This window comes from Sapajus apella, unplaced genomic scaffold (genome assembly GCF_009761245.1).
Source record: "Sapajus apella isolate SASKATOON/1434 unplaced genomic scaffold, GSC_monkey_1.0 scaffold105, whole genome shotgun sequence".
NCBI classification, from domain to species: Eukaryota; Metazoa; Chordata; class Mammalia; order Primates; family Cebidae; genus Sapajus; species Sapajus apella.
This window is the reverse complement of record NW_022437045.1, coordinates 5,431,129-5,456,494: the sequence shown is the minus strand read 5'-3', so window position 1 is coordinate 5,456,494 and position 25,366 is coordinate 5,431,129. Positions and strand designations below refer to the sequence as shown.

Sequence of the window (25,366 nt, the reverse complement as noted above, 5' to 3'; positions counted from 1 at the left end):
TTAATGTTTTGGGAACCTTTCATACTGTTTTCTATAATGGCTACAGCAGTCTACACTGTCACCAACAGTGTACGGGTTCCCTTTTCTCCACATGCTCACCAACACTTGTTATTTCTTGTCTTTTTGGTACTAGAAGGGCAGGGCATTGTTAATATGTTTCCCTTACATGTGCTGAACAAATACAGCAGAGCAGTTACCAGCACTAATTCTGAAACTGGCTTGTTCACGTTCTTATCTTGTCCTTGCCAGTTCTTAACTTTGGAAACTTGGGCAAGTTGCTTAACCTCTCTGTGCCTTTCTTTGTAACTTGCAGATATTAAAAATGATGCTTAGAACAGTTACTGCCATATAAAAAGTGCTATTAAATGTTTGCTATTATGTGTTGAATTCAGTTTAATAGAATCATCATCAGGATCACCAGCAATTTATTGAGTGACAGTGTGTTTTATTCATTGATCGTCATTACACTTAGAACAGGGCTAGGGAGATAGCAGGCATTCAATCAATATTTTTGAGGGAATGGATTAATGAATATATACAAAGAAATTTGTCTAATTTCTTTCCTTCAAGTCTCCCAGATGGTTGAGAATACAAAATGGAGATAAGATGAAAATTGAATGGTGCTTAATATGAAGCACTTTAAGCCTGCCTCTTTCAGAATCATTTAGGAGGCTTATTAAAACTGCAGACTTTCTAGCTAAACTCTTCTCATCGATCTCAGTTTTGTAGATCTGGAAGTGGGTCCAAAAATCTACATTGCCAAAAAGCTCCCCAGGGGATTCCAGTGAATTTCCAAGAACAGCCAGGACTGGGATCGCAGGCCAGGCAGTAAATGATACAGGAGATGAGAGGAGGGAGAGCTCTGGAGGCTGACGCTGTTGGGAAGGCCTGGTGGGAGAGGAGATACCTGCAAGGCGTGTAGTGCTTGGGCATGGGAACCAGCGTGGGGTGGGCTTGATTGTGGGCGATTAGACTGCAGCAGAGACATTCTGGTCACATTTTCCAGCCCATCAGCTCCTTCCGTCTCCTGATGTGCCCCAGCAAATTCATGTGCAAAGTACACAAGAGCCATTTGTTGGAAAGTACCTAAATTACTCTATTTACTGAGTGCTTCACTTGCACTTATAAATCTGAAACAAATTATTAAGTAAACAAACAAGTGTGTGGATATGGAGCAGAAATACCACTCATAGCATCCTGAACTTGGTACTCTGATTCAGTAATTAGTATCCTGAAAACAAGCTCAAACATCACATTTTATTTTTAGGTTTTATATACTTCACAGAACTGGGTCTCTGATGTTACAGAGATCACAGTAACAGTTCACTGTATCTCCAGAATTCCTAACTTCTCAATGATGGCCTCTCTCATTAGAATAGGTAGTCACCAAATAATTTCACACAATGACTTCCCCAATGGGTCATTTATTAAAACAAACAAACAGACTTGATATACAATTTATATACCACAAAATCACCCAATAAAATGTCTAGTCCAGTAGTTTTTAATACATTCAGAATTCTGCAACTTTCACCACGAATTAATCGTAGAATATTTTCATCACCCCAAAGCCACCCATCTCTAGCTTTAGTCACTTCCCATTTCTCCTGCTCTTCAGCCCTTGACAATCCCTAATCTGCTTTCTGTCTCTATGGAGTGCTATTCTGGAAATTTCATATAAGTGGAACAATACAACATGTGGCTTTTTGTGACTGGATTCTTTTACTTAGCATACTGTTTTTGGGGCTCCTCTATGTTGCAGCATGTGTCAGCATCTCATTTCTTTTTGTGTCTGAATACTATTCTTCTGTATAAATATACTTCATTTTCTTTATCCACTCATTAGCTTGAACACAACTGGATTTCCACTTTTTGCTATGTACAAAGCTTCTGTATGCATGCATGTACTCATTTCTCTTGGGTGCCTGCTCAGGACTGGAATTGCTGGGACATATGGTAACTATGTGTTTATCTAACTTTTTGAGAAACCTTCAAAATAGTTCCCAAAGGGGCTGCACTATTTTATATGCCTACCAGCAATGCATAAGGATTCAATTTCTCCACATCTTCACCAATATTTGTTATTGTCTTTAACTATAGCCATCCCAGTGCCTTTAAAGTAGTATCTTCTTGCAGTTTTGATTTGCATTTCCCTAACGATGAATGATGTTAAGCGTATTTTCAAGCATATTGGCCATTTGCATATCTTCCTTGAGAAAATGTATGTTCAATTTTTTTCCTTTAAAAAATTTGATGATTTTAAATTTTATTGTTGAGTTGTTTCTTTATATATTCTGGATAGTAGACCCATATCAAATATATTATTTGTAAACATTTTCTCCCATTTTGTGAGTCTTTTCACTTTGATAGTGTCCTTAGATACTCAAAAGTTTCTAGTTGTGTTAAAGAACAGTATGTATATCTTTTCCTTTGGTTACTTGTGCTTTATGTGCACACCCAAGAAACTACTGTTTAATCCCAGGTCAGGACACCTACACTTATGTTTGCTTCTAAGAGTTTTACAGTTTCAGCTCTTATATTTAGGTCTGATTCATTTAGAATTAATGGTTTGTATATGGTGTGAGGTAGAAGTTCAAGTCCATTCTTTTGCATGTGGCTATCCAGTTGTCCCAGCACTAAAGGTTTAGTCCATTTTCATCCTTCCATTGTGTCTTGTCCAGGCTGTTGAAGTAGCCTCCTCACAGCTCTCCCTGCTCTTAGTCTTTCTCCATCAAAGTTCATCTCCCACCATGCCACTAGTTATTCATCTTATACACAGACATGATTATGTCCTTTCCTTAATAAAAAAAACTTTATTTTTTCCTTAGCTTCTATAAAAATAGTTCAAATGCTCAACATAAAATTCCAGGTCCTATCTAGCCTGATCTCATCTACCTTCTAATGCTATTGTCTTCCTTCTCTTTTCCCACTTGCCATCCTATCCCAGCCATCCCTGGCTTCTCAGCTGGTCTCTTTCTGACCTGAGTGTGACATTTGCCCGAGATATATATGCATGGTATAGCTTTGCTTGCTTACTGTGGCATTGCTGCTTATGGGACATCCACTGACTTTAATTAATGGGTGTTATCAGCACATTTATCCTATGGAAATGATTCAAGGAATCCATAAAAAACTACATTTTCAGGACTAGCAATCTATTTTAGCATAATTTGGAAGAAAACAAACCTTCATTTTATCGTTAGACTAAATATTCACAAATTATGACATATATAATCATGATCATTAAGTTTTAAATAATCAACCATCCATCATCCCAAACTCTAAGACACTGTTGGTAAGTTTTGTATGTCACAAGTTTATATTTTTCACATTCTGACACCTATATTCAAGGCCTCAAACTTTACCAGAGACTTTCATCATTGAGGTAAAACTAAAAGTCATTAATTAAAAAAGTTATATTATTTTTAATTGTGGTAAAAACATATAAATTTTACCATCTTGATTTAAAAAAAAATCAGTTTACTAGTGTTAAGCATATTCCACACATCTCCAAAAGCCTTTTCATTTTGTAAAACTGAAACTCTAACCCATTTACCAACAACTGCCTCCCCATTTCCTTCTCCTCTCAACGCCTAACAACCACCATTATTCTTTCTGTTTCTGTGAATTTTACTTTAGATACCTCATGTAAATGGAGTCATATGGTATTTGTCTTTTTGTAACTGGATAATTTCATTGAGCACAATGTCCTCAAGGTTCATCCATGTTGCAGCACATGACAGGGTTTTCTTCTTTTTCAAGGCTGAATAATACTCCCTTTTATGTCTATATCACATTTTGTTTATCCATTCATCTGTTGGTAGGCACTTGTGTTGCTTCCATCTCTTGCCTATTGTAAATAATGCTGCTGTGAACACAGTGTGCAAATCTCTTTGAGAACTCTGCTTTCAATTGTTTTGGATATATACACAGAAAGGGGATTAGGATTGCAGGATCAGATGATAATTCTTGTTTTAATTTTTCAACTTATCTTCTCTAATGAGAACACTAAATTAAATTTGTGGGGTTTGTGTCATTTTAGACATAGCTCATGAAGAAGATGATAACTTTAAATTGTCCCTGCAACAACAATGAGGGGCTTCAGTGATTGTCTTAAATGAGCCATGATTATTTTTGTGTTTTATAACCAACCTTATTCACCTGAACACAAAAGTCAAAACTTTTAATACCTCAGGTGTATTTTACATAAAAATACAGAGAAAAGGTATCAATCAAAGCTGTTTAACAGCTAATGTGATCATGATTACATGTGATATGGTAGTTGAGACTGTAATGTTATTTGTAATACAAAGATGATCTTAACTGAGTCTGAATGAGGTGGAAAAATGTATGAATTAGGGTGACAATACGAATTTAATTTAACTTTAAAGTATTATGAGATAAAACACACTATGTCAAATGTGTTTTACATAACAGACTAGGATTTAGATATGGAGTGGGTAGAATAGTGGTCAAGAGCAGGAATTCTGGAGTCAAGTGTTTGGTGCCAATCCTGGCTGTGGCCATTGCTAGCTGCATGCATGCCACTGGGCAAGCTCCTCACAACCACAGATTTCTCATCTGTAAAATATAGTTAATAATGGATGTGGTGGCATTAAATGAGTTAATGTATGCAACCTGCTGGAATGACACCTGGCAGGGAGGAAAAGCCATCTAAGATTTTGTAATTGATTTTCTAGCACAAGCTATCCATTCTTAGGTTGCTCTTCCTTGTGTTGTCCCACACATCAATATTGTCATCTACAAAAAATACACACGTATGTCTCTTTTAAGTGAATGGTTTTAAAATGCAGACTGATCGAGGATCTAAAATCCCCTTTCCTTTTTAGCCAATTAGTAGTTCATAAATTGAAAGTGTGATGGATAGAACATTTTGTACCCAGAAAGCTCTTAGATTGTGAAGCTGAGGGAACACTGGGAGATTCAGTGAGTGCAGCACGAATACATTCTGGGTGACTGGAAGAGTTTCCAATGAATGAATCATTGAATAGGCAGATGGGTTGTGGGAGGCAAACCATGAGTAAAGTTTTTCTTTTACTACAGAAATATTTCTGAAAGGTAAACACCCAGGTTTATGATGATAGACTTTCTTTAAAGTTAAAGATGTTGCTGTTTTTCTTTTTGGGTTTTGTCGTCTACACAATCTCATCTGCTTTTTGCAACCATTACCTCTCAGAATGGATACGAAGATCAGGTGTAACCATGTACATGATAATGCTTCTAAAACTATTTTTTTCAGTTTTATTGAGATATATTTTGCATAAAAATATAAAATTCACCCATTTAAAGTACAAAGCTCAGTGGTTTTCAGTACATTCACAGAGTTGTGTAATCATTGCCACAATTAATTCCTTTCTGTCTCCATGGAATCTAATTTTGGCCATTTTATATAAATGGAACAACACAATATGTGGGCATTTGTGTCTGGGCTTACTTCATTTGGTATAGTGTTTTGAAGGGTCATTTATGTTGCAGCATGTATCAGAACTTCATTCTTTTTATTGCCAAATAAAATTTCATTGTATGGATATAGACCTCATTTTACTTTCTCATTCATGAGTTGATGAACATTTGGGTTTCCACTTTTTGGCTATTACAAATAAAACTGCCATGAATGTTTGTGTGTGAGTTTTTGTGTGGACACACATCTTTGATTCTCTTGAGCATGTGCCCGTTAGAGAAATTTCTGAGTCAAATGGTAACTCTATATTTAGCATTTCCAGGAACTGCCAAATGCCTGCCTGATTTTACATTCCAGTGTGTGAGGGCTCCAATTTCTCTACGTTGCCATGTACACTTGTTATTATCTGTTTTGTCATAATAGGTATGAAGTGGTAAAACTACTGAAAAAAGTAACTTATTCATGGAATAAAAGTAAAATTAAAACAGCGTGGAGAAAGTATTTTCCAGCTCCAGACAGCCTCCTAGATCACAATTTTTTTCCTATAGTCCTTGAAAATTGTCTATGCACATATGATGTATCCCTAGATATATATTTTTTAAAACACATCTAGGAGTATACTATTTTGTATCATTCTTTTTCACTTAGTAATATACCTTAGAGCAGTTGCTATAGAACAGGTTGACCTGCCTCATTCTTTTAACTTTTAGCAGAGTATTTTTTGTGAGGATGTACCATCATTCATATAAACAGCTTTTCTCTAAAAGGGCATTTTGGTTGGTTTTGCTCTTATAAGTAATGCCGTGAACATCCATGTACAATTGTTCTTGAGTACATTTGTGAAGATATTCATAGGAAAAACTAAGTTATACTGCTATATACTATCAACAGGGATGAGAGTGCCTGTTAGCCCACAGCCTTTCCAACTTAACACGGTGTGTTATCACACTTTCCCATCTTGGCCAATATGATAGGTAAAAAATAGTTCAGTAAAAGTGGATTTGACCCATAAAAGGCAAATTGAGTTTATGTTATTATAAAGCTTGAAGTTCAACTTCCTAAAGGTATTGAAGTAGAGCTCCAGATAATATGGTAAAAGCTTTCAAATTTCTAAGAAACATGCAGGCATAGAGACTGTGTCTAAATTTGCCTTAATACATAGTATATCCATTTGCTAAGTGAAGAAGTTGATTGGTTCATTTATTTATTCAATTGGCATTTATTCAGCATTTACTGTATGCTAGATGAACTTTAAGTGTTAGAGAGAAGAAGGTTGAATAAGAAACACACATTGCTCACAAGTAATATATAGTCTACTAAGGGAGACACACACATAAATCAATAAGCATAATGGACATGAAATAGAGGCAGGTATTATACAATAAGCTGTGTATATTAGGCCATAGGATAAGCTACCGTGGGAAAAGAAAAAGGATACTCAAATACTTGGGAAATTGCTTTTGGGAAAAGATAAAAAAAAAAAAAAGCTTGTGGAAAAGGGGAAAAAGTGGACAAGAGAGTCAGCCATTTTTTTAAAAATTATTTTTACTTTAATCAAATATAATAACTGTACATATTCATGAGATAAAATGAGAGGTTTTGACGTGTATGCATTGTGTAATGATGAAATCAGGGTAATGGGCAAATCCATCATCTCAAACATTTATCATTTCTCAGTGGTAAAGCATTCAAAATCCTCTTTTCTAGTTAGTTTGAAATATACAATACATTATTGCTAGCCACAGTCACCCTGCTGTGCAATGGGACACCAGAACTTATTCCTCCCATCTAACGCAACTTTGTACCTGCTGACCAACCTTTCTCCATAGGCATTTCCTCTTAAGCAATAAACATGGAAACTGTACACATTACTTCTCAAAATACATTGGCAATCCACTTTTAGTTGCAGGGAGGACTTGGAAAATGAATTCTAGCTGGGTCACCCTGTGTCTCCATATTACTCTGGAGGAAGGGGATCATAGAGTCCCCAGTCTGGGAGGCAGGCAGAGAGGCAGCTTGCTGTGCCGCTGTGATAAATTTAGCTCCATGGGAGAAAAAGAACTGCTAGATAGATCTCTGTCAACACAGATCTTACAATCTCATTGAGAAACAAGTTGTAGAGACCTCTAGTGATTAGTGAACAGGATTATCCTATAGAACATCTTATGGTTACATAACAAATATGATTTCAACACTCAGCTAATAAATGCTATGAAATATGATTTACATAAGATGCTAATTGTGTGACATGTCAGGTTTTAAATATAATAGGAACAAGGAAGGGAGACATGAGCATAGATGCGCGTTATCAGAGAAAGACACTTAGATACATTTCATATTGCGTCATGTAAACTAATACTTGCTTTTTAGGATATTTCTTCATGGTTTATTTTTTCATGTAGATTCAAGGTTTTATATATTCAAACTCTTCATGAAAAAAATTCAGCTCTGGTTATGTATATTCACATTTACAGGATTGATTTTTTCTTTTTGTACACTTGTGAGTATACTTTTTCCTATGGCAAAAGTTTTCCAGAAAGTAAAAGTTATCTTTGTTACTGTCTCTGATAATCGATGCTGTGTAATCAATCATTCTCAGCAAGGGCATTTAATGGCAGTTTGGACACTGATGGAGAGTTGGTGACTGGTAATTTGTAGAGTATGTTTAGTGGGATGGTGGGCAAGGGGGAGAGGTGGTATTCGTTTCCTCCTTCCCATATTTGGGTCAATGTTCCCATAATGCCGGTGAGCAAGGGACCTACTTCTCTAGGGATTTTAAAAGGCTTCTTTTAGTGAAGAACATTTCCCAAGTTTCTAATAAAAAAACTGTAAATGACCAGGTATATCTTTGCCAAGCTTTCCAAAATGGTTTTCCTTTAGGGTGAGAGACAATCCTTTGATTTTCTTGAAGTAGAAGTTTCTTCTCGAATGCTAACAGTAAAACAAGACCTTTTCAGACAGATTTTGTATTTTGCCATCAAATGTGCCATTTTTGAAAATAGGGGACTTGAGAAGTCATTGACAATCAGGTAAACTTCGTTCTGAAAATCAGGCTTAATTTTATAACTGTGATTAGAAAGTTGAAAAAAAAAATCATGTTCTCACAAATAGAAAACAAAAGTCAGAGTTCAAATTGTTCATCTTGTTTCTGTAAGCTTTTGTTCCAGAAGCCCAATGATTATTTGAGGAGAACCTGGAAAATTAACCCAAATAGAGAAAAAATATTGTTTTTATGCGAAATGCAGTAAAAGCAGACAGCATTGGAGAACTGAAGTTTAAATGCTGTAAGAGTCTGAGTACTAGTCTTCAGACACTTAGAATAGCATTTGATAGACAATTTAGACATTTAAAGAAACATTAATCAGCTTGGCATCAGCATTAGTGGCCTCAATTTTTGGCTGAGCCTGACTTTGCCATATGATCCTGGACAAATTTGCCTAAAATTGGTGATATTAACTTCTTTAGGGGAAGGCTCTGTACTGGGATTTTTTGAGGCCTATGGTTTATGGGGTCAAACTAGAAAACAGGAGGAAACAAATGCTCACTTGTATAATATTTACATATATTTGGTCCATAATTATACAGCCAGGCAATTCCTTCATTATCTCTTTGAGAGTAAAAGTTAGATTATTTTAATGTTACTAATTCTGGATTTTCCTCTTCTCACATGTTCCCCGTGACTCCTTTCTGATAACCCAGCTTATCATCATAGAATGCATGTAATGCTAAGAATAAGATACAGGGTCTTGGAAAATGAATGAGAGCAATGGTGCTCTGATGGCTGTTCTGTCAGACATTGAATGTTTTATGAAATCACTGTTGATAAAAGTGAACACTTCTACTAAAGGTAGAAATTTAGGGGAAAAAGAAGCCCAAATGGAAAGAGTTAATATCCAAACCAGGAGACTTACCTGGTAAGGTTCACTTAACTGGTAAAGTGTGATCCAATTTAAACAAAGTATTTTTAGTTTTCTCAGAACAAACATCCTACATAAACACAAAAGATGATATGAGACACAGATATAACTTGGTTCACAATATTTTCCAGAACTACAGTGTACCAGCCAGTGGGTATGGCACACAGGAGAGAAGATAATTATTTAATGTGCTAATAGCAGCATTTTATTTTGAAAACTACCCTACATGGTTATAGGGCTCAGAACAACAGATTCTAACAGAAAGATGCATTACTGAACTATTTTAATGGGACTATTTAATATGCATTAAGAGGGCTGCATTTTCTTGCAGAGACCTTGTTGATAGCTCTTTGAGATTTCTGTCTCTATGCATTTAAGTGAAGGAGTTGGCTGGGTATTTTAGTTGGCAAATTTTGTGGACATGGAGCTTTGGTAGTGAACAGGTACCATGCCCTGCGTGCTGGTGAGGCAGCACCACAGCAACAGTGGCTTTTAGCAGCTACCAGATTTGCTAAAAGCAGTCATGTCCAATTAGCAGTAAGTGCCATGCACCTGCAGTTACTAGGAATTGAACCTCTTTTGAGGCTGAATCTTAATGTAGCCTTTTTAAAAAACAGCAAAAATCTTACTCATACTCTGGCATAATAGAGAAAAATTAGCAATGGCAAAAACAGATGCACTCTGAAATGTATTATTGATGTTAATATTGATTTAGAATATGCGGGAAATGTCGAGTCAATGACACATTTAAACTGCATTATTTTTAAATATTTTTTTCTCAGTTTACTTCCTAATCTTGAATTCAATTTTCATGTCTATATTGCAACGGTTTTTTTTTTTTTAAGAAATCTATAATATTACTGCAGGGTCCCTATGTATGTTTCCATAATTTTCTGCAAAATGTTTTCACCAGAATAAAAAAATTATAGTTCAAAATTGCCAAACTGTAGAAAAAAAATTCTCTTTTATTTCTTTTCAATGCATCAAATTCACCAAATGGAAAGGACTAAACTCTAGAATTCAAATGTTGTTTTCAACAGATAGTACTTATTTTAATGCGTCTTTGGCATTTAAAAATTAAATATTAAATTAAATAATTTTAAAATATTTTTAAGTGCTGAAGACACGTTAAAATACTTAACTCTAAAAATGCTTACATTCAGAAACTATTTATAAGGGTTCTGAGCAGTATGATGTTTCTGTGCTTTACTGCTTTTTCTCTTTTAGAGGATATTGCAGGAGAAAAACATTTGTTAAGGATTTTCTGGAGCTACTAGGTTCTAATAAGACCAATAGACTAATAAAATAATTCATTTCATTGCATCCAGAGTGTGTACCTTTCCTTTATTCTCAGTCATAATTTTTTAAAAGAGCCAAGAACACCAAATCATCAGATCTAATGTTGAACATGTAGTAACTTTTATTTGCTGATCATATTCTGCGATTCACCATAATGAATATAAATCAGAAGTTTTCGGCTTTTTAACATACCCACTACACTGCTAGCATAGTAACACAGTCATTAACTACACTGTTGATGTGCTTTAAAGTTAGGATTATGATAGCTTTCCAAAAAGATCCTACAAACTGTCACTATTTTGGTTTGTCCTCTCAGCCATTGAGAAGTAGAGAATTTCTATACACACAAACCAGTTTGGAAAATTTATGCAAATAGAAAGTTATTCTCCAAATGGGTTATTTGATTGCATTTCTTTTTTTTTTGAGACAAGGACTCACTCTCGCCCAGGCTGGAGTGCAGTGGCGTGATCTTGGCTCACTGCAACCTTCACCTGCCTAGTTCAAGTGATTTTCCCGCCTCAACCTCCTGAGTAGCTGGGAGTACAAGTTTGCACCACCATGCCTGGCTAATTTTTGTATTTTTAGTAGAGACAGGGTTTCACCATGTTGACCAGGCTGGTCTCGAAGTCCTTGCCTCAACTGATCCACCTGCCTCGGCCTCCCAAAGTGTTGGGATTACAGGCGTGAGCCACCGCGCCAGCCTGATTGCATTTTAATGTGTTGGCTCCCAACCAGTAGCAACAATTTGGATGCATAGATATTACCATAGTGTTTCTATTCAGCGTGTCAAATTAGGTAAAAGTTTGGCCCAATTTTGTTGACATGGAATTTCAGTATCCTGGAGTTTCTGGTTTAACTGTTTTACGTGGAAACGAGGGGAAACACATAGTTAAGCTCCCTAGCCTCCAGCTTCTCCCTTCCTCTTACGTCTCTTTATACTTACCCATTTTTCCTCTGTGGGCCTGTTCCTAGAATCCGTTATGTTCTGTGGGTGACATCAGTCTGCTACTGTGGGAAGAAGTAGAATTTTATGGTGCCCAAGATAAAACTGACTATGATGATGCAGAATGAGGACCAGGGGAGGAGTCAGAGATTGCAGGGAGATAAAAAGACAGAAATCAGAGATGATCCCACAAACAGAGAAAACCTTCAGAAGCAGCGGGAAGGAGAGAGTAAATGGAAACCAAAAACTCAAGTCAAAATTGTCAATGGAAATATACATTTTTGAATTCCAGTTATAATTTGGAAAAGAAACAAAAGTTTATTTTTAATGAAGAAAAAAGTCATCTATAATTTCCTGAAGTCTAGAAAAGTGAAAAATAGTTAAACCTCCTGTTATTAGCTAAGAAGTGTTACTATTGTTATAAGTTTGTCACTGGAGAGAACATAAAAATCTCTGTTTTTTTGTTTTGTTTTGTTTTTTTGCGTAAGGGATAGATAAAAGAGAATTTATAGCCTTTGGCCTGTAAGGTAAGATTTATGAAACAAAGGACAACTGGAGATGATAAGATTTTTTTCCTAATTTCTAATTATTTAGCTAAACCTTGATTGATTTCTCTCAGGCTAGTTCCCATATTACAGTAGCAGTCAGCCTTCATTAATCTTACCTGGGACCATTGCTAAATCCAATGTTAGTTTTCAGTTTTTATCTTATGTGACCATTTCGCCCCATTTGACCTCAGTGATCATTCAAATGGAAAGTTGAGACCTCCCTTGACCCAGCTTTTGACATACTTTGCCCCCCTGGTTTTTCTCTTTCTTTTTCTTTTTTTTTTTTTGTGACTATTTCAAGATAATGGTTTGTTTTGACACCACCAAAAGGAATGTAGTAGATCTCTGTTTTGATCCGGAAATAGGTTCAATACACGCCTGCTCAGTCTCCTCTGCTGGTTGCTCCACATTTCCACAATCTCTCAGAGCTGGAGCTCCTCAGATTCAGTCCTTGGACTTCTCTCCTTTCTCAAATTGACATCTGGAGTCATGGCTTTAAACACCATCTATCGCTCCCTTTCTCCTTGAACTCCAGAAGTGTCCGTCCAACTGCTACTTGACATCTTCACTTGGATTTCTAAGAACTTTCCCAAACATAACATGTCTAAAGCCAAATCCTGGGCTGGAGGTGGTGGCTCACGCCTGTAATCCCAGCACTTTAGGAGGCTGAGGTGGGCAGGTAACTTGAGCCCAGGAGTACGAGACCAGTCTGGGCAGTGGAGAAACCCTGTCTCTACAAAAAATACAAAACTTAGCTGGACATAATGGTGCATGCCTGTAGTACCAGTTACTGGGGAGGCTGAGGTGGGAAGATTGTGTGAGCCTGAGAAGTTGAGGCTGCAGTGAGCTATGATTACACCACTACACTCCAGCCTGGGAGACTGAGTGAGATCCTGTCTCAAAAAAAAAAAAAAAAAAAAAAACCCAAAACAGATTCCATATCTCCCCTTTAAACCTCCTCTTCTTACAACGAATCCCATCTTGATTTATGGCAGATTCTTCCTTCCAGTTCTTAAGCCAAAAACCATGGGGTCATTCTTGACTGCTGTCTTCCATGGGGTCATCTAAACATCAGAGTATCCTGCTGGCTATCTGGAATTTAACCACTTCCTATCACCGCCATCTCTAGCCATCTGCTCCTAGCTACCACCAGAGTTTCTTGAAATGTTGGAGCAGCCACAGAGCTGGTTTCCCTGCCTTTCCTGCCCATGTCAGCTCTGTCCTTTAAAAATGGAAATCAGGTCACCTCAAGACCCTCCCCTCTCCTCCCCTCCCCTTCCCTTCCTTTATTCCTTCTTTCTTTTTTCTTTCAACAAACTCTTGCTCTGTCATCTAGCCTGGAAGACAATGGCACAATCTCTGCTCACTGCAACCTTCACCTCCCAGGTTCAAGTGATTCTCTTGTCTCAGCCTCCTGAGTAGCTAGGATTATAGGCACTCGCCACCATGCCTGGCTAATTTTTCTATTTTTAGTAGAGACGGGGTTTCGCCATGTTGGCCAGGCTGGTCTCGAACTCCTGACCTCAGGTGATCCACCCGCCTTGGCCTCCCAAAGTGCTTGGATTATAGGGGTGAGCCACCGTGCGCAACCATGACTTTTCAAAAACTCCCCATCTACTCCACTTTCATTCAGAAACAGCCAAATCTGCATGGCTCCCTACTGACCTTTTGACGTCATGTTCTTTGCCACCCCTTGAGTGCATTGAACATACCTCTGACCCAGAACTTTTCTGTTTGCTATTTCCTGAAATGCTATTTCCTTCATTTCCCTCAGGTGATTATTCAAATTTCACTTCAGCAAGTCCTTCCCTGCCCTCCGTATTTAAAACTGTATTTCCTCCATCTTCTTCCCCTCCTCCCCATGTATACTTTACTCCCTTCCTTACTGAATTTTTTTCCTATGTCACTTTTTTTTTTTTTTTTTTTGACACGGAGGTCTTGCTCTGTTGCCCAGGCTGGAGTACAATGGTGTGATCTCAGCTCACTGCAACCTTCACCTCCTGGGTTCAAGTTATTCTCCTGCCTCAGCCTCCTGAGTATCTGGAATTACAGGCAACCACCACCACGCCCTACTATTTTTTGTATTTTTAGTAGAGACGGGGTTTCACCATGTTGTTCAGGATGGTCTTGAACTCCTGACCTTGTGATCTGCTGGCCTTGGCCTCCCAAAGTGCTGAAATCACTTTCTTACCTCCTGTGTATATTACTCATTTATTTGTCTGTCTCTCTAGACTAGAATATAAGCTCTCTGAGGGTAGAGTTATTTGTTTCATCCAATGCTGTATTTTCAATACTTAACAACAGTTCTGGCTGGTAGGTACTGTCTATTAATGATTTTTGAATGAATTGAGAGTAACAAATTCTAACTGGTAAAAATAAATTAAATGAGCCGGGCATGGTGGCTCACCCCTGGATTATTAATCCCAGCACTTTAGAATGCTGAGGTGGGTGGATTACTTAAGGTCAGGAGTTGGAGACCAGCCTGGCCAATATGGGGAAACCCCATCTCTACTAAAAATGCAAAAATCAGCTGGGTATAGTGGTGCATGCCTGTAATCCCAGCTACTCGGGAGGCTAAGGCATGAGAATCACTTGAATTCAGGAAGTGAAGGTTGCAGTGAGCTGGGATCACGCACTGCACTCCAGTCTAGGTGACAGAGCGAGAATCCGTCTCAAAAATAAATAAATAAATAAATAAATAAATAAATAAATAGATACATAGACACATACATACATAAAATAAATAAAAATAAAAAAGAAAATAAATGATCTCACAGAATATCATTTCTTGATTGGAGGAGGAGAGAAAAAATGTGTATGTGAGAGGGGGCGGGGCAGAGAGACTTCCTTTGCATTGGTGAGGGTTCACATCTGAACTGTGTAACCTGCCTACTTGGTGGGTCCCATTACCTCTCTCCTGAATCAAATAATACTCCTGTGCACACCTTTTACTGGTACTGAGGCTATTTTAATGTTCCATTAAAAAAACATTTAAAATACAAAAACAAGGCTGTACTACTTTAACTCTGACCTTAGAAGACTCTCAGTTTTATAACTGTTTAGAGAAAATGTGGAAATGTTTGCTGGCCCCAATCTTTTTATTACTCATCTCTATAAAGAGGCTTTTAAGGACATATTAAAAAGTTTCCATCTCTCTTGTCTGTTGCCTTTCTTCTCATCTTCGTCTCTTGTCCCCCAAATGGCTGAAACCAAGACCCTGAGAGTCTGGAAGAAATACATTCTGGTCAGAGCAGGCTGGGCTGGAGCTGGCCTAGAACCTTGGATCCTGACCTCAGAATTGCTGCTCAAATTACTGCTTTCTGAAAGAGTGAGCTCATGCGTGTTTATTATTACTATGAACAGATTTAGCTGTTGTTTCACCCAAGAGCTGAAGTTCTTCCTTGGACCCCTTTGCTTGTTTGTGTTTTTGGAAACGTGTTTTCTCATGCGCGACTAGAACCAAGATGAAAGCTTCAGTTCTCAGAACAGGTGCCACGACCAAGGAGGCAAAACAAGAGCTATAGAGGGGTGTGGTGTGTGAAACTGAGAAAGCAGGTAGTTTTTCAGAAAAACTGAGAGCCAGGAATGACTTCATCCATTTCCTGTAATAAGGCAACGGTCTGACCTTGAGGAACCTATTAGAGTGTGCTTCTACACAGAGGCCATTTCGGGCCTCGATGCAGGCGAGTCTTTACCTTTGACTGTTTTCTGAAGCAAGGTCCCTTCTAAACTGTAAAGTGGCTTATAGAACTTTAGGAATGTAAAGTTTTGCAAAGTCTCCAAAATCCCTGGAAGTTTTGAATGTGCAGGCCATGTGAATTCTTTGTGGTTTCATGTCTTGCTGTTCAGGATTCTTTAGAGACACCTGCATGGTAGAAATTTAGTAGAAATTTGGGTAGTTATGGGCTGGTTTGTTTGTTTTCCCAAACAGAGGTAGCAAAATGGATGCTAAGAAGCAAATTACTTTTACTATTATAGATGCCTCAGGGGACCTCCTGTCATAATGCAACTTAAAATATACTTGTCTCCTCGGTTCCTTTTTATGTGTTTATTTAATAGTCTTCAACCAATTTGTTCTTCATTAGCTGTTCTGTAAGACTTCAAGAGAAGCCATGATAATAATGCATTTAGGATCAGAAGAATACAGCATGTGTGAGTTCCTGGGGACTTTAGAGAACACCTAGCCCAATCTTCCCTTTTATAGAAGAGGATGGCCAGGCATGGTGGCTGATGCCTGCAATCCCAGCACTTTGGTTGGCTGAAGTGGGCCGATCACTTGAGGTCAGGAGTTCAAGACAAGCCTGGTCAACATGGTGAAACCTCATCTCTATTAAAACTACAAAAATTAGTTGGGCTTGGTGGTGGATGCCTGCAATCCCAGCTACTCGGGAGGCTGAGGCAGGAGAATCACTTGAACCCGGGAGTCGGAGGTAGCAGTGAGCCGAGATCACACCACTGCACCACAGCCTGGGCAACAGAGCAAGACTCTGTCTCAAAAACAAAAACAAACAAAAAAACAGAAGAGGAGTCGGGGGATGAAGGTGGGCAGTGACTCACCCAGGGTCTCACTGATTTGCTGGCAGAGTTGAACATTAAAAGGTGCCTTTCCTAATCTCTTTCCACTGTTCTTGTCATCATAATGAGTTAAAAGAAAAATTACTAGCAACTTGGGAGAAATAATGATAAACCTCTCAAAATCTACTCCATGGTCTAGAAACCCAAACATAAAACCAGAATATTCTTATGAGTTCCATTGCATAAGACAATATACTCCTGCTGATCTATTAAAATTATGTTTATAAATTAAAGGCTACTTACTATATTTAAGGTGTCCAAACAATTTAAACTAGGTTAATATCTCCTTAGCCTTCCCTACCATGCCCTGCAGCGTTAACACGGCAGAACACCGGTTGGTAGCTGATATCTAGAAAATGGAAGTCTTGGACATGTTTTCAGTTTTGATAAAATGACACGGCATTATGGTTACATTTTACAAATATTTTTGCTGATGTGTATACCCAAGAAGGAACAGACCTGCCTCAGGGGTCATTCTTAGGAAAGTGCAGCTGTGCTTCTCTCATCAACAGAACTGGATCCTTCAGGTATTAGGTTGGTGCAAAAGTTAACTGTGGTTTTGTCATTAAAAGTAACGGCATGGCTGGGCGTGCTGGCTCACGCCTGTAATCCTAGCACTTTGGGAGGCTGAGGTGGGCAGATCATGAGGTCAGGAGTTTGAGACCAGCCTGATCAATATGGCGAAACCCCGCCTCTACAAAAAATAAAAAAATTAGCTGGGTGTGGTCGCGTGTGCCTGTAATCCCAGCTACTCTGGAGGCTGAGGCAGGAGAATCACTTGAACCTGGGAGGCAGAGGTTGTGGTGAGCCGGGATCATGCCACTATACTCCAACCTGGGTGATAGAGCAAGACTCTGTCTCAAAAAAAAAAAAAAAAAAAAAAAGTAATGGCAAAAACCCCAGTTACTTTTGCACCAACCTAATACCTTTTTTAGCACCTGAAAGGGTTGGTAAAATTCAGAATATTGTAAAATCAGTAAAAGCTTAATAAAATGTATCTAAATTGGATGAGTCTATGCATAGTTTATTAAATGTCTTAACTGAAACACACATGCATATGTGCGAGTAAGCTGACATTAGGGGTCACCTGACCATAGAAAATCTAGGGAAGGTTGGTTCAAGCTTCAACTTGTGAAGACAAATTCCCTACTGCTTCCATGTATACATTTTCCCAGGAGACTTATTCTTCAGGGCTGTCTCTGGCTGTCAGCTTTTCCTTTCTGAATTAGTACCTGGCGGGTCACTTTACCCTCCCTTGGGTCACAGCCGTGTTCCACATGGACTGGGTAGGTCCAGAGGTAGAGCTCATTGCCTTTCTTAGAATCCCACAAAAGGCCACCCAACAAGGCAGTAGTTGGTGGAAAACTCTACTGAGGAAAGGGTCTATATTGCAACAAACAAGCATCTAGAAATAGAATTTTAAATATCCCTCCTCTTAGGAATCCATGGTCCAACTCAGACTTCGGCATAATATACTCTCCTGTCTTCTTTTCAGAGCAGTCCTGTTCTCTGTGTCCTTTCTTTATCTTATGAAGAATATTTTGGCTTCTCCTTTGTTTTATTCTCTCCTTCCTGGATCTATTGTGGTAAATATAGAATTTGTAGGTAGGCTTCTTTGCACTCCCCCAGCCTGCTCCCTTAATGCTCTCTCGTGAGGTGCTTTCCGGAGTCCTCCTAGGCTAGTGCTGCCCCCAGCACCTGCTCTTCCCCGTCACAACCCGTGACAGTAAACGCACTGCAGATGCTTATCCCACAGACTGCTGGGAGAACTAGATGAAGGCTATGTGCGAAGCTACAAGCTCTTGGGAAAGTGCAAGAGAAACTGGTAGACACTGTTATGATGATAAGATGCTGAGAAAATAATGAATCGATTAAAGTTTCACTTATAATCTCTTAAAAGGTAGGAAAGTCTATGACTGAGACCTTTATGGAGCCATTTTCCCACTACTAACTGTTTAACACATGAATATATAGGTCAACTCATTAAAAAAAAAAAAAACTAGAACAGTAATACCTTGGTGGTTGTCAGGTGTTCATTTTAAATATTTATTTTTTAGCCTTATTTTTTAATACTTCTTTTTCAATATATTAAATATTTAACTAAAGAAAATAATAACCATTCTCATGGAATACTTTAAAATAGTAGAAACAACTGTGAATAGGAATGAAAGTTTAGGCCTATATTACCCTAGACTCTGTCATTCTTATTCCTGTTTGCATAAGAAATTTAGACTTCACCCATTTCTCTATCTTTTGGGCATATTCCCATTGCATTCCTGACTGAAGAGGTGTTCAAATCCCTGCTTTTCTTACTCCTCAGCTCTGTGACCCTGAGTAATTTCTGTGGTTCAGTTTCCTCATCTATAAAATAGGCTAATAATAGAACATATCCCTTTAAGGTCGTTGCAGTGATTGCAGGAATTAGTCAGTGCAGAACACTACATCTAGAACAGTAAGCTCTCAATAAATGCTAGCTATCATTATCATTTTATAGCCAGCCCCACCATGGATGGGTCATGTGAGCTGAAACAAATTTAATTCTCTGGATTTCAGTTATTTCTCAATGAAGGAATTAAGCTCCAACAGTGGTTGTCAAACTCAAGTGTGTATCAGAATCATTTGGAGGGTGTGTTATGACACTGAAGCCTGGGCCCCACCCTCAAAATTTCTTAGTCAGTCCAGGAGGGAGTGCAATACTTTGCATTTCTAAAAAGCTCCCAGGTGAAGTTGATGGCGGATCTGGAGACACGCCTTGAAAATCCTCTGCTTACTCTAAACAAGACAGTGCTTCTTTATCTTTAGTGCATCAGAACCCTCTGGGGAGGTTAAAAGTCCCAGCGCCCAGGATGTCTCTCAGACCAGTGAAATCACAACCTCTGCAGATGGTAACCAGATCTTAGCGGCTTTTAAAGTTCTCCAGGTGCTTCCAATGAGCATCTAAGGTTGATAACACTTCTAAGACTGTTTTCAGGTGAAAAATAACTATCATTCTAACTTAAATGAAGGAGAAAATGAATTTGTTATTCTGACACCATTATCTACTCTTTCATGCATGGGCTTATCCCATAAGAAATAAACATTTACTAAGGTGTGTGCGTATTTTTAGAGCATCCATTGGGGGCATGTTGTACAGCCTGTAGTAAAACAGCGTGGTGCATGCTGAAACTGTGATAGACTTTGCAGGTTATTTTTTATAAATTAGTTTTGCTGGTGTGCTATTTGATTATTGGAGAGTGGTGTGAACATGTTTCTATGCATCCCAGGGGGTTGCTGTCACCTTTAAGGGGCCTCCTTCAATCCCAGCTCTTTCATTTACAAATTCTATGACCTTGGATGAGTTTCTTCACTTTTCTGTGCCACAAGTTCTCAGTAAAATGGAGATAATTATAGAACCTACTTGATAGAGCTCTGAGAATCATACAGATAAAGTTATTTTACATAATTAGCATTCAAAAGTGATCACTAATAATCTAGCACTTAAAAATATGTTAATAGGCTGGATGTAGTGGCTCACACCTGTAATCCCAGCACTTTGGGAGGCTGAAGTGGGTGGATCACTTGAGGTCAGGAGTTCGAGACCAGCCTGGTTAACATGAAGAAACCCCGTCTCTACCAAAACTACAAAAATTAGCCAGGCATGATGGCATGTGTCTGTAGTCCCAGCTATTATGTGCGGCTGAGGCAAGAAAATCACTTGAACCTGGGAGGTGAAGGTTGCAGTGAGCCAAGATCACACCACTGCACTCCAGCCTGGGTGACAGGGCGAGACTACGTCTCAAAAAAAAAAAAAATTAATAAACACTATGAATATATTTCAATATATAAAGATATGTAAATTTTATTTTAAATATATTAAAATAGATAAGTTTGAAATAAATATACATAAATTAATACAGTAAAATGTTTGCTGAATGTTTACCTTTTTCTCTGTATTGCTAAGAGCAATTTATTACCTTATGTGTTATGTAATATCTAGAAAACATACTTATGTAATTTCCAAATTATAACCACTGTGGCTCCTGGACAAGTAGGACTGTGTCTGATATTTTTTTGCATCCTCATCACTACCTGCCACTCTGAGATCACTTGTTGCCCTTCCATATGTAATAACCTCTAGGTACACTTCTTTCATTATTTCTGCATGTTCTCTCCACTTTGCTGCATTCTTCAGTGCATTCTTTTCTCCCACATTGGAAAGAAATACGTATATTGATCCACTCCAACCCCCAAAGGCAAAACTCACTGGCCAGTGTAGAAAATGAAAGCAAGGAATTTTTGGTTATTGTTGCTGCGGCTTTTTGATGTGTGTACATATATGTGCATCCTTTTTTTTTTTTTTCTCTAGGGATGGAATGGGGTGGTGTTAGTCAGGGGTTACTGACAGGATGGTGTTTCCTACTGTGTTGGAGAGACTGAGATTGGGGAAAGATTCTCCAAGCTTGGGAAATGCAGACGTCCAGTCGTGAAAACAGTTTGTGGTTGGTCGTTATGTCAGAAGAGGTGTGTATTCCTGGAAGAAAGCTGGGAAAATTATCCAGAGCCCAGGTGCCTTTCTAAGACGCATCAACATTCACTCAGAAGTTCAGCTAATATGAGACAGAAATACAAGACTGAACAAGACTTCTGACTTGAGCTTACAGCTGATGGTAGCTTGGGGACTAGACAGAATTAAAATACAACGTGGTTAGGTACAACTTACGTGCGTCAGAGGAGTGACGGAAGGCCTTGGACAGGGAGCGATGCCTGGAGGATGACAAGGAGACAGGTGACTTAGGGGCCACGAAGGCGAAGGGCGGCCATGTGGGTGAAGGGAAGGAGGCTAAACTCAGCAGGGAAACGGGCTGTTCCCTGTTGCCGGAGCAAAGCGCGGGGGTGTGGCCCTCCTGTCTCTGGCTTTGCTGTCAACAGGCGAGATTGGCAAGTAGGGCAACCAACCGGCCTGGTTTGCTCAGGGACTGGCGTTTCCTGGAAGGTGGGACTTTCAATACTAAAACTGGGACAGTCCTGGGCAAACAAATCAAGACGGTTGGCTGTCCTATCTTTGTGTGGGCATCTGCCAACTGAGTCATGGGCCTGTCTGGTTTATTTCTTTATTTTTTTCTGCCTGAGTAACAGAAGAATATGTTAAACGTATGAAGTTTGGAAAAAGAAGGAAAGGGGAGATAGGACTTTGATGTTCTGGATTGGAAGAAGACACTCTTGATGAGGGAGGCGTTTTTACTCTGGAGAAGGACTGCTTCAGCCGCGAAAGACCAAGGGGTGCACCACAGGGAGAAGTCTGCCATGTGCTTGTGAGGATGGCCAGTGAGCTCTGCTGGGCGCGGGGAGTCAGTCTTTGCAATGAAAATACAGTGTGGAGGAGACAATGCTGGAAATCGATGGAAGAAGTGGAACAGGACTCCACTTTAGTGGAATTTCTTTACAACGTGTACTTCCTGTCGCCAGTTCATTAACCATGATAAAATGGTTGTGTTGTTACGTTCATCAAGATCCAAATTTTTCTACCATTTTGAGATGTCTATCAGTCACAATGATGATCACTGAAGACTGAACGAGATCATTTCCTCTAAAAATTATGTTACATTAGCCCATACTGGCACCAGTGTCTGTTATATGTTCGCTTTAATTTTGAGGTCAAATAGGACATTTGTAAATATGGCACTTCATGTAATTCTGTAAGCACTAAACAACTAAACATATTTACTTTTTTTGAATCAATTAAAACGGTGCTGTACAATAGAAATATGTCAGCCACACATGTCACTTAAAATTTTCTAGTAATCACATTAAAATAGAGAAAAGAAACCACTAAAAGTAATTTAATAATATATTTTGTTTGTCATAATATGTCTAAATATCAATTTCAACATGTACTAAATATAACAATTATTCACGAGAACCGTTACATTCTTTTGGCTTTGTACTAAACATTTGAAATGTGTACACTTTTCACTTATCGCATACGCAATTCAGGTGCTGCGATTTTAGGAATATTTAATCTGTAGACAGATATCTTAAAATTACATTTGAAAAAGTAGATTCAGACACCTAAGTTGTTACAAGCATACTTAAAACTTTTCAATGACTGAATTGAGTATCAGTTTTAACATTTAAATCAATGAAATTAATTAAAATGAGATGAAAATTTAGAAAATCTATTCCCAGTCACACTGGCTACATTTCAAGTGCTTCATAGCCACATGTGGCTAGTGGCAGCTGTATTAGATAGAAAAGAAGTAGAATATATTTGGAATAAAAATTTAAAAGTGAACACATTGTGTTACTCTTGTTAGCCATGCTATTGCTTTTTTTTTTTTTTTTTTTTTTTTTTTGTGGCTAATTACAACCTTAAGACCTAGTAGAGTCTCCACTTTTTTTTTTTTAAGCGTTTGTTCCATGTCAACCCTGTAGATGGCAGCACTTTCTTCCTAAAACTACAAGAAGGAGGCGTTGCCTGAACTTGTCACTCAGATTCTGGCACTTTTCATAGAAAGAGTCTGAATTGTCTGGAAAATTCTTTGGTAGCATTTGTCAGAATCTTTTCAGTTCTATTGCCATTCTGCACAGATGGTTGTTTATGATGAAAACAATCTCTCAGCCTCTAGTCCAGGATATTACTCATTCTTCAGTTCAAGAAACTCTAGGGTGAGAGGAGAATGGGGTTCAGTTACAGAAGTGTTATCAAAATGTATTGGTTTACGCATATCCATGTTTTGGAAATGGTGATTCCAAGAGCCAATTAATAAAACTTTTCAAAGTAGATGAGAGATAGTTTTTCCCTCACATGCTGCAGCAATGTTAATCTATATTTTCATTTTCCACTGGATTTTGTAATTGAATTTTAAAGAATGCATACGGGGCTTAATATTTATATACAAGATATCCATATCCGGTATCGAAAGATATTAACAATAAAATATGTATCTGTATAAAATTCGTGATTTTTGAAGCACCTCTCTCCTCCCCTTTGCATTGCATTTGTGGTAGGAGAACATGAGATAAGGAACGAGGTACTAAGGACAAAGAAGGAGCGATCAGAGGTGGGTTTCCTGAGGACCAACATACATTTTTGCATAGCTCGTGAGGACTTTGATACTAAACTCCAGTAAGTGGTGGTTTGGTGTCTTGATTCCTTTTGATTGACATTTAAAAACTATAGGTGGGGCAGGCGCTATGGCTGGTGCCTGCAATCCCAATACTGTGGGAGGCCCAGGCTGACAGATTGCCCAAACTCAAGAGTTTGAGACCAGGCTAGCCAACATGCTGAAATCCATCTCTACTAAAAATATGAAAGTTAGCCAGACATGGTGGCAGACACCCGTAATCTCAGCTACCCAGGAGACTGAGATGGGAAGATTGCTTGAGCCTGGGAGGTGGAGGTTACAGTGAAGCAAGATGGCACCCCTGCACTCCAACCTGGGCAATAGAGTGAGACCCTGTCTCAAAACAAAACAAAAAAATAAAAAATAAAAAAAAATCACATACCTCTTTTTTTCACTCAATCTTCCAAATTTTCCAAATAAAATATCAAGATTCTATTTGAATTTTAATAATGATTTTGCTTAGTTTTATAGCTTGTATAGCTGTAAATACTATAGCAAGTATAATGTCTAAAATGCTGTGCTTTTGACTTAAGAAAAAAATTATAGTTTTCTTAATATACTCTTTAGTTCTTTTAAACTCTAATAGATGAAATGGATTGCTAATGAGGGTAAGAAAGGGGAAAGATTGGGCAGAAATAGAGCTAACTTACCTAGTGATAGGTACATGTCAGAAGTTGAGTAGGTTCTTTTGCATGTGTTTACTTACATTACTTTCTCTAGTCTGCATTGCAATTTTTTTCATAGACAAGGAAATCTAGACTTAGAGAAGTACAATACCTGTCTTCTTGTAAATGACAGATGTAGTTGAGAAAATCTTCTGAAATGGTTTAGTTTCTTATCTTTCCAGACAACACAAAAGGAATTATTCTATATGAAGACATCCGGGAAATGAAAATATGGTTTCAGGTTCATAGAATCTTTTACACCGGGTATTTCTGGTTCTCTTTCTTCTATTCAGACCATTCTTTCATCTGTTTCTTTTGTCTTCCTTTCCAAAATGAAGCAATTGCCCCAAATTCAGTACTTGCTTTGTCTCCCATTTTAAAGATCATATCCAATCCCATGGCCTCAACCATCTCCCCAGGCATGTAATTTCCACATTTACAACTTTATTCTCTTGATTAGTCAGGATAAGATAGTTGCTGAACAAATAACAGCACATATATCAGCTTAAGAGAGTAAAAGTTTATTTCTCTCTCATGAGAATTCTATTGTAAATATTTCCCACCTGCTTCCCTAGCTGGTCCTCAAAATGTAGTGACTGAGGGAACTGCTCCTTCCATCTTAACCTATTTTAGGTCTTAGACAACTTTAGTAGTCTGATGAAGCCAATAAATCTCCTCTCAGGACAGTTTCTAAATGTGACAAAAAGAAAAAAAAGATATAGTGACAGATCTAATAATTAAAATGCTAAGTTAATTTCAAGTTAGTGATAGGTAAATATATTTCAAGATGTCTGTACTGAGTTCAATGTGATATGCAATATAAGTGATTTATCTTGATGACAAAGACATTGGTATGGCTAACACTATTGTTGCTGCTGCCTGTATTTGCAAAGG

General features: G+C 38.2%; 1 protein-coding gene and 1 long non-coding RNA gene across 6 annotated transcripts in view; one reads left to right on the top strand and one right to left on the bottom strand.

Annotated features, from left to right (window-relative positions):
- The window catches only part of ESR1 (estrogen receptor 1), a 399,499-nt gene that overhangs the window by 53,509 nt on the left and 320,624 nt on the right, over nt 1-25,366 (top strand). The window lies entirely within an intron of this gene.
- LOC116536905 lies at nt 6,952-10,444 on the bottom strand. Its single transcript, XR_004262862.1, has 2 exons — nt 8,968-10,444; nt 6,952-8,615 (listed from the first exon to the last, which is right to left on the bottom strand). It is a non-coding gene; the product is annotated as an uncharacterized LOC116536905 (long non-coding RNA).